At 36.0% G+C, this 14995-nt stretch overlaps 1 long non-coding RNA gene across 1 annotated transcript in view; it reads left to right on the forward strand.

The window, feature by feature from the left end:
• Positions 1-14995, forward strand: part of LOC118612006 — a 185640-nt gene that overhangs the window by 149191 nt on the left and 21454 nt on the right. The window contains exon 5 of the long non-coding RNA XR_004954639.1: positions 5597-5673. This is a non-coding gene — a long non-coding RNA (uncharacterized LOC118612006). The remainder of the gene's footprint in view (positions 1-5596; positions 5674-14995) is intronic.

Consider the following 14995-nt stretch of genomic DNA (forward strand, 5'->3'; position numbering starts at 1 on the left):
AAGATTGTATAAGATGAAAAGAAAATGTTGTAGAAAATAGAGAAAATCAGTAAACCTAGAAGAAAAACAATTCAGTTGAAGTCAGAACAGACATTATTGTCTTGCCAGCCTTCTGGTCATTCATTAAGTGAGGAATAACTAAACACTGATATCGGAATCCTACCGAATGGTATTTGGCCTATTATTAATTAATACCTTGGTTTAAGTTTAGGTATGGCAAATGATGTAGTTCTCATGTCAATGAGTTGGTTCAAATATTTTCAAAATTTCATATTGTTTCCATAAAGTATCACAATAAACACTTTGTTAAACATGGATACCTGGACTACATGAATCCAACTTGACTATTATTGTTAAATACTGATGCCTGGAGTTTGCAAAATCAGATTAGTACCCTTCTTAAAAGACTGTTCTCTCAAGAAGCACCTTATACTATAAATGTCTGTTTTCATGTTTCCCATAAACCATAAGCTTAATGTGAGCTGAGAGGGTTTCTTATTCATCTGAATATACTCATCATCAAACATGGAGTATCATCATTGGTGCGCTATGAATTTGTCAAATAATTGTGTATATGTATATGCATTTCTCTGCATATTAGTGCAAAAAGAGAGTGTGGCCCAAGATACGAAATGCAAAGATACTGCAAACACCTATATTTTGCTTTTAATTTTGCCTGTTGTAACCCATCTTTACTTTGGTTTCAGCAACATTACACTAATTGTCATGAATTATATATGCCTGGCTGATTACACCTGTTAATAAAAAATAACAATAATACAAATACAAAGGTCAATAAGTTTGAAATTCAGTCTCATGTGGGTCAGCTGGGTTTAATACTCCTTAATACATGGAAGTTATTCAGAAATTTCTAATGCCTAAGATCAGGCCTTATCTGTTGACTACTATGATAACTAATTGTGGAACCTCATCTATGAGGAAAATTGACAGTTTAGCATGTCATATGGACCCAAACAACTAGTAGTTGTGTGGACTAAGCTGGGGCCCCAGTGGGCAGGGTCAAGCTGTATGACTCCAGAGGGGCACTGCTCACATTGTTGTCTGTGTGAATTGTGCTCCGTGGAATTGTATAGCAGACAACTCGTGAGCTGACATACGCAACCCTGGAGGAGCGGTAGATACATATGGGCAGCAGATGTTATCCCATATCACTCAAACATCTCAATATGCTCTGCCTGATTATAACTTCCAGATGAGCCGAAGGACTTATCCTTTCCAACCCCTGTCCCCTCACCAGGAAAAGTGGCGTGCTGGAAGCACTGAGTTAATGCCCACAGAACATCTCTTGACCAATGAATCTGGAAGTTGATTATATATATTCCAGCTCCCTTAGATCTTGGATGGAATAATTCTGAAGCATGTGTCATACACCATTTTCCAGAGTTCTCCTGTGAGAATAAGCTCTAGTTGCCCATTGTGCTATCTGGAATAGTATAACCTTTATTGATTGCTTTCCATTTATGTGACCGGCCCACTTTCCTTTTAATATTGCCTGTACTTGCCAAATAAAATACAGAAACTTAAATTCTTATCTCAAGATCTTCTCGGGTATCTGAAACCAAAACAAGGTGCAACCTCCATCTGCTTAAACATTTACAGAATGTGGTTGTGATTCTGGTCTCTTTGTAGAAGACCTTTCCCTGTCCGGTGGGGCTGCAGTGGTGGCCCCTGAACAGCTGCCAGGGTCCAGTGGACCTTCCTGCAAAACGTAGCAGGGCACATCATCAATGCCCACTGAGTAAACAATTTAAAGTCCCAACTAGAGCACCTCGACGAGTTACAAAGTGTTTAAATGCATATTTTGCTGCTTCTATCCAATATTACAGACTCTTTAAAGCAATTCTGGTCACACACTTACTCCGTTTTCAGAGTATGTTGAAATGAAATGGGGTGGGGGGAATCCCCAAATATTTCTATTAGCCAGTCAGGGCATTAAATGGCAGAAACGTTTTGATTTAGAAGTGGTGACACAGAAACTCAGAGGATGTGACACAGCAGTTAAAAATAAATAGGGAATGGTGAGTGTGTCTACACTTAGACTAGTGGGGCATAGACCTAGGCCAGTGCTATCCTCAGTTGTTAAAAGATACTCATTTAGAGAATGTCCATTCTAAGGAAACCGCTTGGAAGTGGGTGGGAACATGTGATAGTGAATATAGTTTTGAGTGGAGAATTATGATAATTAGGTAACATTATACATATTTGTTGTATTGCAGTAGCAAAACAATTTGAAAGAAGAAAGAAAAACATAAAGGATAGAAAGAGACAATGAGAAACTGGCTCTTTTAAAAAGGAGATACAAATTATAAAAGACTCATGTAAAAGATGGAGAAATATTGGATGTGAAATACTGAAGGGGAGGATATTCAAAGGAAGAATTATCATACAGGAGAGATATCAGGATTGAATAATAGAAAAGGAAGATAGGAAGTCAGTAAATTAGGAGATAATATACAAGGCAGCAAAACTCTTTGTAGAAATATTTTGGGGACTTTAAATCAGTTCATGTCTCTCCTAGACTCAAAATCCTCTAATGGCTGCCCATCTCCCTTAGAATAAAAGCCAAAATCTCTCCAATGGGACCCTACATGATCTTCCCCCCACTCCTTGATCGTCATTTCCTATGGCTCTTTTTATTCACTCCTTTCTAGAGACACTGGCCTCCTTTCAAGGCCTTGAATATGCCAGGCGTAGTCCATCCTACCTCAGAGCCTTTACGTAGGCTGTGCCCATGGGCTATGCACACAGCTCACCCCCTCTTCTTTAATTCTTTGCTCACATGTCACCTTCCCAATGAGTAGCCTTCTATGATCATCCCATTAAATTTCAATCTTTTCCCTGACCACTTTGCTCTATTTTCTTTAAATACTATTTTTTTGCTAACAAAATTTTGCTAACAAAATTCATAATATACCTTTTTTATGTTTATCTTTTATTTAACTTCCTTCCTCCCCCCCCCCTTCCAACAAGAATGTAAGCACCTTGAGGGCTGGAATTTGGTCTAAATGTTTTCATTGATATATCAATCATCTAAAACAATGCTCGACAACATAGTAGGTGCCCAGTGAATATTAATGGAATGAAAGCTGGTTTGTTGCTTGCTCTGCTAACACCAACACCTGACACAAAATAGTTGTTGAGTAACTGAATGAAAAAAAAAATGAACCTTTGTGGGCTTAACTAGAAAAACCTTACAGACGTTGAGATAAAATTTCACTTTAATCTTGACTTTGGTCACACACACCAAAAATGTAAATCAAAACATTATTCAAAAGCCAACTAATTATTTCTTCCAGCTACTGGAATTTATAGTTCAATCTTTAGCTGGGAAATATCACCATAAATCTCTGGGATCCATCATCTCACTCTCCAAGGCTAAAAGATAAGAATTTTATTTAGGAAAAGTCTATGAGATGAGTGCAGTTTCTGGAAGACAATTTGTGGCATGGCCTAGGGTGATCCAGCCTGGAGAGAAAGGAATATAATCTAGTTTCTCTTCTTTCTACCTCTATGATTTCAAATAATTAGTCACTCAAATTCATATTTTCACAAAATTTTATGTAATTAAACACAATGTATAAATATGAATCTTCCAAAGTAAAACAGATTATTTTTAAATGATGAAAATTAACACAGAAATTGCACTTGCAGATCAGTGAGCTAAAAGTATGATATAAAATATTTGAAAATATAACAAATTTAATGTGAAAAAAATTGATTTTTGGCTAAAGTGGGTTTCAAAACAACCTTGGTATTTTGACCTTTTCTGAAACAAATGAATCATGTGCAATCTGACCAGATGATTTTTTTCCAGAAATGGCTCAAACTCTAGCCATGTTTCCACCATTACCTTGTGGTGAGATGGGATATTGACAAGTAATGACAGTTACTTTGACCTCCTGTTTTTGCCATAAAATCCATCTTTCTGTACTGATCAGCATTTTATTTTTACTGTGGGTAATTGGCTTTGGAGCCACGAGAGTGGATCAACCTTTACAGGTCTTTCCAGGTCCCTTTAATTAGACTTGCATTTAAGGGTACATTTGTATAGATGAGTTGTGACAAGCTACAGTAGTCCAAGTTTTGACATTTTATTTTTATTCTTTCTATCACCTGCTTGCAGTGGCACCCCAAATTCATCATAGCCTTGAAAGAGATCATAGTAGATAGTACTTTCACTAGGGCCACATGTAGATTTCAAGTAGGAACCAAGTTTTCATGCTGCCTTTTTCCTGGAGAGGATATTACTTAACAGTGACGTCTATTTTACTTTCAAAACAAAGAACTAGACTGTAAAATGCAGCAATGCTTCTTTATGTTTTTAAAATAGGACCATATTTTTTCATAACTTTTAATCATACAAGAGAAATTCTTATGGATTACAGTTTATCTTTCTCTTTGAATCTATATTTTCTATAGCATCTTGAGCATACCATCACTGTTTTACCAACCACAATTCTTTTAGGAATACAACCCCTGAGTTTAGAGAGATATTTCTGTTAAATTTATAGAAAAACATTATGAAATATAACAGTGCTCATCTATGAGTGGAGAGAACATAAGTAGTTTTTATTTCATTTTATCTTCCTTTCTATAGATTCTAAATTTTCTACAATGTGCACTATTTTCATAATCAGAAAAAAAAAACATTTAAAATAACTGAAATGTTCGAGGAGACCAAGAGAAAAAGTAACTTGGTTAGGTGACAGAATTTTAATATCATGGATGAGTTAGTACTTGAACTTAGTTATGTGTACATATATGGAAAGTTTTTATCTATAGTTTTAGTTTGTTTTGGGAATTTTTTTTTTGATTGGCCAGAGGGCATATCCCTGGGCTAGAATTGACCAAGGATAATTTTACTTGGTAGATGAAAAAAGGCAAATGGATGAAATCACTAAGATGGTTTGAATTATCTCACATGGGCTGATTTGTTAGAGGAAGAAAGAGAGAAATGGGGTAGGAGGACACAGATCTGCCTTGGCCAAAGTGACTAGTCATTAACCCTTTGTAGACAAGCTTCCCAGATCTTCCGTCTAATATAGTCTTCCTCCATTCATTTCTACGTCAGTAAATGACATCCATTCATGCAGTTTCTGCAGCTGGAAATTTAGAAGTCATTCTTGACACCTCCTTCATTCCTTACATCAAAGGCATCACCAACCACCAACTAATCAATAAATTTTAGAAAATGATTTATCTATACAATGGAATAGTATTTATCCATAAAAAAGAATAAAGTACTAATAAATGCTACAACATAAATGGACCTTGCAAACATTATACTAAGTGAAAGAAGCTGGATACAAAAGTTCATATATTATATGATTCCCTTGATAGGAAAAATCCAGAATAGACAAATTCACAGAAACGGAAAGCAAGTAAGTGGTTGCTATGAGCCGGGGGGAGGAAGACATGAGAACTGTGTTAGTTAGCTAGACCTGCCATGAGAAAGTACCACTGATGGGGTGGATTAAACAAAGAAGTTTATTTTCTCATGGTTCCAGAGGCTACAAGTCTGAGATCAGGTGTTGGTAGTGCCTATTTCTTCTAAGTCCATCTCCTTGTCTTGTAGACCAGGATCCTCAACCCTGGGGCTGCAAACCAGTACTAGTCCATAGCCTGTTAGGAACCGGGCCGCACAAGAAGGAGGTGAGTGGTGGGTGAGCCAGCGAAGCTTCATCTGTATTTGCAGCTGCTCCCCAGCACTAGCATCATTGCCTCAGATCAGCAGGCATTAGATTCTCATAGGAACACTGGTCCGTGGTGCCAAAAAATTTGGGGACCACTGTTGTCGATGCATGTTTTCTCCCTCTGTCATCATATGGTCTTTCCTCTGTACATGTCTATGTTCTCATCTACTGTTAAACAAGGACACCAGTCATAGTGAATTACGGTCTACCTTTATGACCTCATTTTACCTTAATTTTCTTTTTTTTTTTAAGGCTTTGTATTCAAATACAGCCTTTTTTGTAGTAAAGTTAGGACTTCAACATATGAATTGTGCGGGGGACACAATTCAGCTCATAACAGGGAGTCACTGCTTAATGAATATGAGTCTTTAAAGGTGATGAAAATATTCTGGAACTACATAGTGGTGATGGTTGCAAACATTGTGAATGTACTAAATGCCACTGAATTGTACACTTAAAGTGGTTAAAAATGGTAAATTTTATGTTGCATGGTTCTTACCACAATAAAAATGTTATCACATAGTCATATTGATTTTATTTTATAAAATACTTTGAATATGTATACATTTGCCATCTCTACTCTACCATTCTAGCCCAAGCCACCATTATTTCTTGCACAATATATTTCAACAATTTCTAACTAAAGGGGATCAAATATATGGTGACAGAAGAAAATTTAACTTTGAGTGGTGAACACACAATGCAATATACATATGATGTAGTATCGAATTGTATACTTGAAACCTATATTTTATTAACTAATGCCACCCTGATAATTTAAAAAAAGAAAAAAGAAAATCTTTTAAATATAAAAAATTTTTACATAAGTAAATGAAAAAAATAACAGAGCTAGACTAAAAGATTTCAAAAGCTCTATCCACCTAGCGATAACATGATTTGTAATTAAATTACTTGATTTTCCTTAATTTCAATGATTATTTAAAAGCTCACATAAATTGACAGAATCTCACATAAGAATCTCACAGTGTGTTAGTGTGGCTCTCAAAAACTTTCAGTAAAGCACACACATAAGGACTAACTCCTGCTGAAACAAGAGCAGGAATCAATGAAGAGATAAGTGGACATTAATAGAGTACATAATAGATTTAATCCATAAAGTGAAAAGTTAACCTTTTGTTTGCTAAGTATATTAAGAAAAAAAAAGAAGATAAAATGTGAAACAAGGAAAAAGATAGCTAGGGGTATGGAATGTCAAGAAATTTTGACATAATTCTGTAAATAACTATTTACTCAAAAAATAATGAAAACAAAGAAAACTAACAGTTCTCTAAAAAAGTGCAAATTACTTTAAATGACTAAAGAAGAGGTAAAAAATGAATACGTCAATAATTACATTAAAAATTTTTTCCTATAAGAGATAGCAGCTCAAAATGAATTTATAAACTCATTCAACTTTTAAAGAAGAGATTATCACTCCATTAAATAAACTTTCCAAAGCATTAAAAATGTTGAATACTTCAAAACTCATTTAATTAAGCTGCATAGCCCTGTATAAACAAATAAACAAAAACAAAAAATCAGGGAAAACTATAGATTAATCTCATTTATAAATGTCTTAAGTTCACAAATTAAAACTAGAAATTTTTTCAGAGAATAATATAATTGACCAAACGGGATGTATTCTAGAAGTGTAATGATGGTTTAGCTTTGAAAGATCTATTTATATAATTCAACTAAATTAAAAGATTTAGAGAACATTATACAATTATTACAACATAGCATTTCTCATGATCAATATTATTATTGATACAATCAAATTAGGAATAAATAGGTTTCTCCTTAATTTAGAAATGTTGGAAAAAATTCATAATGATAAAAGATTAAAAGCATTCCCACTGAGGTCTTGACCAAAATAAGGATGCCCAATACTGTGATGGCTGTAAGAACTGGGAGGTCTAACCAATGGAACAAGGTAAGAAAAGGAGATAGCTAGAAATATTAGAATAAGGAACTTGAAATTTTATTATTTGCATATAATAGAATTGTCTGAGACAAGGAGTGAAACAATAATCTTACTAAAACAAGTTGGAACAATGTCAAAACACGAAAATCAATCCCTTTTTGTTTATACAAGTAAAAAGCTAATTAGAAAATGAAAGAGAAAAAATTCAACTATAACAATCAAAATTATCGAAATACTCATGAGTAAACTTAGCAAGATGCACAAAACCTTTATAGGGAAAATAATATGATTTTACTGAAGTATATATAATAAAGCCTGAATTATCAAATTTCAGGATAAGAAATCACAATAGCATAAGGATATTAATTATGCATAATAAATATGTAAGTTAAATACAAGATGAATTAATATACCAACAAGATTTTTTAAATGAAAATTATGTTTCTTTTAAAATTCATCTGAAAGAAACATGGAAGCATATCCTAAGAATAAAAAATTAAGAAAGATAAACAATGAGAGTATAAATTGAGAAGTATCATCATTTCTTTGTTTCCTATTTTTACTTAGAGAAGAGAATTTTTACTCTTCCTTGGAGGAGGTTTTGTTGGAGTAAATATTCTAAGAAATCTGGGTTTGGGCTGCTGGCATTTTCTTCCTTGAGCCAGTTGAGTAATCATTTTGCAGATTTCATCCTCCCTATAATTAGATCATAAGATCTAGATCTATAGAGAAGAAATAGAACCTCACTTTGACCCCAGGCCAAACTACATCCTCTTACATAGTATATTGGAAGTTTATGATGGATACTACACAGCCAATGCAAACCTGATGCTGCATATTTTAATTCTTATTAGACTCTAAGTGTCAAGTGTCAATTTGGGGGGAATTCAGAGAGAGAGAGAAGGATGGTGAGTAATCAGCAACCCCAAATCTCCAATAAGGAAGTTGCCCTATGGAATGTCAAAATGAAACAAAAGGCAAAAAGACAGCTGTTGATTTAAGATATAATTAGGATTTAAATTAATGAGAAAATGGTGCTGGGGTAATCAGCCATTTGTTTTTAAAAGTTATATCTACTTCACAGCAAACAAAAACAATTTTTGGATTATTAAGTAACCAAATACAAATATAAAAACCTACTGGAGGTTATTTTGATGATTATGGAGCTGAGGATATCTATGAGAGAAATTAACCCCCAAAACATTAACAGATTTTCTAAATAAAAATCAACAATTTCTGCACAATGAGAGATCCAACTGCAAAGTTAGGAAACAAGTAATAGACTGGATAAAAATATTTGCAATAGATACAACAAAGGAGAACCATCTAAGTGTTCTTATGGATCAATAGGAAAAAGCAAAATATCTAGTAAGAAAAATGAATAACAGGTATACTGTCAGTTCTTAGAAAAAATATAAGTGGCCAGCATACATATGAAAATATGCTTAAACTCACCAGTATTCAGGAAAATTCAAATCAAAGCAACAATTTTTCCCCATCTGATTAGCAAAACAAAAAGATCAATAATAGCCAATGTTGACTAATATGCAAACTGGTGCTCTCATGAAGTGTTTGGTCGATATTTAACCTGGTTCAACTTTTCTGAGGTCAGTTTGACAACATATTTCAAAATTAAGATTTACATATTCTTTGACCACAATTCTAGGTTAAAAAATCCATGTTTGATCTCCTTATCGTCTCCTGCAATGGTACCCTGGCTAGATCGTCACCCCTTAATGTGTGAGATCACAACTTATACACTCAGTTTCAAACAAGAATTTTCCCAAGGCTTCAAGTCAGTTTCTCCTGACATGGTCAGCCACAGTTTCTCAACCATCTCCCACATGGCTAGGTTAAGAGGGGTTTCCAGTCTCAGCCCCTTCTGTGACAGAATCAGCATCCTCTCCTATCTAGGTAAAAGATCAAGACCTGAACTGCCTGTTGGGTTCCAGAAAATAAAAGAAATGAATGAAGCAGGGAGAGTAGGAGTATACGTGTGGTAGGCTTTGGAAAGCAAACTGCAGGGCAAATGCCTGGGCCAAAGTAATCTATATTTATATGTAAAATATCCCAACTTTTAAATGGTTTACTAAGTTTAGTTGGTTCACTACTTTAAAACAAAGAAAACATAATTTGTGGAGGACAAAGAAAACATAATTTGGCTCATGAGAAATTTCTTGACTAGCCTCTAATTTGGCCTTGACCACCAGTCCAAAGTTACCTTTATTCATGGTTAGCTTCCCCTGGAGGTGTCTGGTGTCCTGACCACACACCTCAGGTAGGACTATCGCAATCCATTGGGAGCCCTAGAAGTGGTGATCTGCCAAAAGCAAAGGGTCTTATCACGGTCACCTTCCCCAGAAGTCTCCTTGACTCCCTTACAGGTGTATACACCTCTTCCCCAGTGACAAGTTCTGTGTACCCAGGAGACGGGGTGGTGGTGAACATCACTTCATTAAACTACTAAAGGTTCTGGCACTCTCCCCTCACACGAGAGTGCCTGATGACCTTTTCATTATGAAGTCACTCAAGTGACTCTTCCCAGAACAATATGGATGTGCTGCAACTACACTCTCTCTCTTCTTCCAGAAAGAGAAGCATCTGTTAAATCATGCATCGAAACAATTTATGTTATGTTTACAAATCCCCCAACCACATGACAACTAGCAGGAAAACCATATATTTAAAGCAATGCGGACAAACAGAAATACAAAATATATTCTGACTTCTTACAGAGAAAGAGTTAAAGGATCACAGCCTCCAACTTAGGGACCAGGGTTACTTTATCCAGTTGGTACAGTAGGCACCGTTTTCATAGAGTAATAAACTACATTATTTCTACCCCACAGAATTCTAATGCTGTCAAGTATGGTAAGACAGATGATTCTATTTAAAATTATATTTTACAAAGCAAAACAGATATAACTCAGTAACTGTGTATCTAATTGACTTAATTGCCTCATTTATCACATGACTTAAGTGAGCTGATGTTTTCTACTCTGCTTCACTCATGTAATTCTTGTAATGTAAGAGCTGAGACATGGTGCCAGGCGTGAGCGAGAAATTCTCTCTCCTGAGAAAAGATATCGTTGGAGTGATGTTGGCTTTGGGTTCCAGTTTATTGAAAAATCAATGTCCATTTGTGCGACCAACACATATGGCTTTCTTCCAGGCTGATGATGGCTTTGCAAGGCTGGCTATCACCTAATGAAGTCAGATCAGCTTACCCAGCACCCGAGTTACAGTTGGCAAAGTGACTTTGTCATTAAAACCCAGTTTATCATTCCCGTTGGTGTTTTTCTTCCCATTTCACTCCCTCATATCCAAAAGCCACAGTATTGTTTTTCTCTCTGTAGATAACAAACCAATGGCTCTAAGTTTTAACATTTCAGAGAGACTCAGTATGATGTTTGATGCTCAAAGGATAAACAAGTTTTTTATATGTCTGTGTCCCTCATTAGAGGCAGGGAAATACATATATACTTATATAGACCTACTCAGTCTGGACTCAAAACAGACATTTTATACAACTCAGAGCCAAGTTTTTAGCGGTCTCAATTGAAACTTGTCAGCTTAGCTGTCTGTCTTGGGTAAATCAACAGGACTAAGTTTGCCTAATGTGTTGATACATTCCAATAAACAAGAGTCTAGCTGACATTTTACATGAGATTTTAAAAAAAATTAATTACCAGTAAAGTAATACCATTTCCCCATTATTAAATGGAGTGGCAATCTAAATTGCAATGATTTTTTTTTAAGAGAAAATGTTCTTTTTCCTTGGAGAATCCCTTCAGAGTGACAGTCACTGGCAACAGAAGCTCTGGCAAGGCAGTGGGTTCTTTCTTTCCCCTTAAATTTGCCAAGAGTAACAAATCTGTTAGAAAGTGCCAGCTCAGCCACTAAGCATGGTTGCTAAGTTCTTACTTGGGACCATCATGTGAAGACTTTTTTCTTTATTAGTAAGGAATGTTATGGTTGCAGGTAACCAAAACTAACTAGTTAATGTGAAGGGGGAAAAAATGAAAAGTTTATATATGCAAATATATAAATTTTAAAGGCTAGCAGGAGGTCACCGCATCAATGCGAGGGGAGAGAACAAGGCAGAGACTGGGTGTAAACCAAGGCATTTTTATGCCAGGAGGAAGGAAGCCAAGGTTTTTGAGCCCAAACACACTGGTCTAGAGCTGCTGCTGCTGCTGCTATTGCTGCTGCTATGAAAAAATCTAAATGGTCCCTTATGTCATTGTGTTCCTCAGCGAAGGTCACAGTCTCATGTTGGAACCTCCGATTGACTGGGCCTGTGATGTTTTCTCCTGTTCTAGCTAATGGTGCTCCAAAGAAAAGGGGCATGAGTTCTTTGTTTTCTACGAGGAAAGGGGCATTGATGGGGAGGTGCCCCAAATAGCAAGTGTCTTCCGTACTCAGAGAAGCACCTGAACTGGGAGGTCATGAATGAAAACTGCCAGAGAGGTTACAGTTTCTGAAGTATCCTGAATGTGCCAGGAGCACTCAAACTTGCAGTCAGAACAAGATATTGGAAACAGCAGAGTATATCATCATGTGTGCTCAGCATTCCTCTAGAGTTAAAATCTGAAGTGAACATCTAAATTTGCAATGACTACAGCAGGTCTGAACTGGTAAGTGTTATAAACTGGAAGTGATCATGGACATTCTGAAGGAATCAAGCTCACTGCAGTCTTTTGCCAGTGAAGGAATGCAACCTACTGAGATTCAATAAAGAAGCATGTAAAACGGTTCCTGTAGGAAGCATAATAAATAAGGAACCAGATGATAGGGGAATATGCTAGGTAGGAAGTAGTCCAATAAAAATCTCAAGATTAGGTTGAAAAAGAGATAGGACATAAGTTCACAGTGTTCTTCATTTGAGATACATACACACACACACACACACACATACTGCATATGTATATAACTGCATATATATAAAACTTTATATATATTTATATATATAACTTCATATATCTACATATACATACATACATATACAACTACATACAAATGTGTAATTGACTCTTGAACAACATGGGTTTGAATTGCCTGAGTCCACTTATACATGAACTTATTTCAATAAATATACAGCCTTCTGTATCCCTGAGTTTTGCATCTGTGGATTCAACCACCCACCAATTGAAAACAGTATTTTCAATCCACAGTTGGGAATCCACAGATGTGGAGGGCCAACTATATGCATTGTTCTAACATCATTTTATGTTAGGGACTTGAGCATTGTGGATTTTGGTATCTGTAGGGGGTCCTGGAACCAATCCCCTGCACATACTGAAGGATGACTGTAATTAAGTTTTGGGGGAATAAAAATTATATGTGGATTTTTGACTGTGCAGGGGGTTATACATAGGATAAATAAATATACACACACAGTTATACATATAAATACACATATATATAATTTCTATGCAATTTCTATACTTATATCGAAATTACTATTTTTAGATAGTATTTTATCATACAGTTAGCAAAACTTCACATATAATCCTCATTTAGAGCTATACGTTTGATTCTGGTCAACAGATTTATTTTAAAAGCTCTCAAGTGGGAGAAGTGAAAGGAATCTGCATTTATAGAGTGTTCATGGTGTGCTAAGTATTTTTCCATGACATGTCATTTAATCCTAACAACATATCTTCAAGATAAGTATAAGCTGCTCAAGTTACAGATAATAAAGATGAAGTTTAGAAAATGTACGAGGTTTGCCCAAGGTCATATAGAGCAAAAACTAGTCTTGTGTATACGTGTATGTGAGTCACAAATATTAGTATCTCTTACTCCTCAGTCTGAATTCTGGCTCCATTATTGTTAGTAAAACAGTAACAAAGATTGTCAGCAACTCCCATGTGACTAAATTTAGTGAATACATTTCAGTCCTCCTCTTACTTTAGGCTCAGCAGCAACTCACACATTGTATAGTTCTCTCCTGCTTGAAACATTCTTGTCTTAGTCAATTCAGGGTACTATAATGAAATACCATAGTCTAGGTGGCTTAAACAACAGAAATTTATTTTCTCATAGTTCTGGGTGCTGGAAATCTAAGATCAAGGTGCCAGTGGATTTGGATGCTGATGAGGACACGCTTTCTGGCTTTCAGAGGGCGACCGGCTCACTGCGTGCTCACATGGCCTCCTTGTGTACAAGAGGAGAGAGAGAAAGCATTGGTGTCTCTTCCTTTTCTTATAAGGGAGTGAATCCCCGCAAGGGGACCTCACCCTCATGACTCCATTTAAACCTAATCATTCCCAAAGGAGGTAATGACCTAATTATTTCTCCCACCTTCGAATACCATCACATTGGGGATTAAGATTTCAACATGTGACTTTTGGGAGCACACGAACTCTCTTCCACACGGTACCAAACTAGCGTGTTCGTCCTCCTCCCTCACTGACCACTCGCGTTCTTTTCCCTTTCCAGTCCTACTCATTCTTACTTTCATTCCTCTATTCTTATTCTTCTTGCTATTCCTGGGTGATGTGGTCCTCCTTTAATAACCACCGAAAAGCAGATATTTCCTTAATTTATCTCTAGACCACACCTCTAATTTTTAAGACCAGTCAAATGTACAAAATTATCCACTTGATCTCATTTTTTGGGATATCAACAATACTTCAAAATAATGTATCAAAACTGAGCTTGTAACCTGCTCCTCTCTTCCCTCCCCTATATATAAAAAATAAATAAATAAATCCCTAAGCACCATGCTATATATATGTATGTATGCATACATACACATATATACCTAAATACCTGATCTTTTTCAGTATCCTCTATTACAAGGAATGGTGTCACCATGAACACACTTAAATTTTACATTTATGGGATGATTCGTACCTGCTATTTTATTAGTCAGTCAACCAAGATATTAATAGTGCAGCTGCTATCCGCTCCAGTATTATTCAGAATTCTGGGAAAACAGCTGTGAACTATACAGGCAGAGTCCTTATATTAAGGATCATCTGATTTGATGAGGGCATATAGAAAGTGAAAAATAAATGGTAATGTGGTAGAGTGTGACCTAGAGGGCTGCTGTAGCTAGGGAAGCCTATTGTGAAAAGGTACCAAATGACTTGAGACTTGAATGATGATAAAAGGGCAGCCACATGACATTGTTGAGGAAGAATATTCAAGTGGAAGGAGCAGCAACTGTAAAGGTCCTGACATGGAGATGAGTTTTACATGTTCAGGAGCTAAATGTACGCCACTGTGGCTGGTGGATAGTGCAAGGAGATAAGGAGATGGGGGTCAGAAATTTCTGTAAGACAATGACATTCGGATTAGATCTTAGGAGTAAGAAGGAAGCAAAACAACAACAACAGAAAAGAAAGCC

Source organism: Rousettus aegyptiacus, unplaced genomic scaffold (genome assembly GCF_014176215.1).
Source record: "Rousettus aegyptiacus isolate mRouAeg1 unplaced genomic scaffold, mRouAeg1.p scaffold_m13_p_15, whole genome shotgun sequence".
Lineage (NCBI taxonomy): Eukaryota > Metazoa > Chordata > Mammalia > Chiroptera > Pteropodidae > Rousettus > Rousettus aegyptiacus.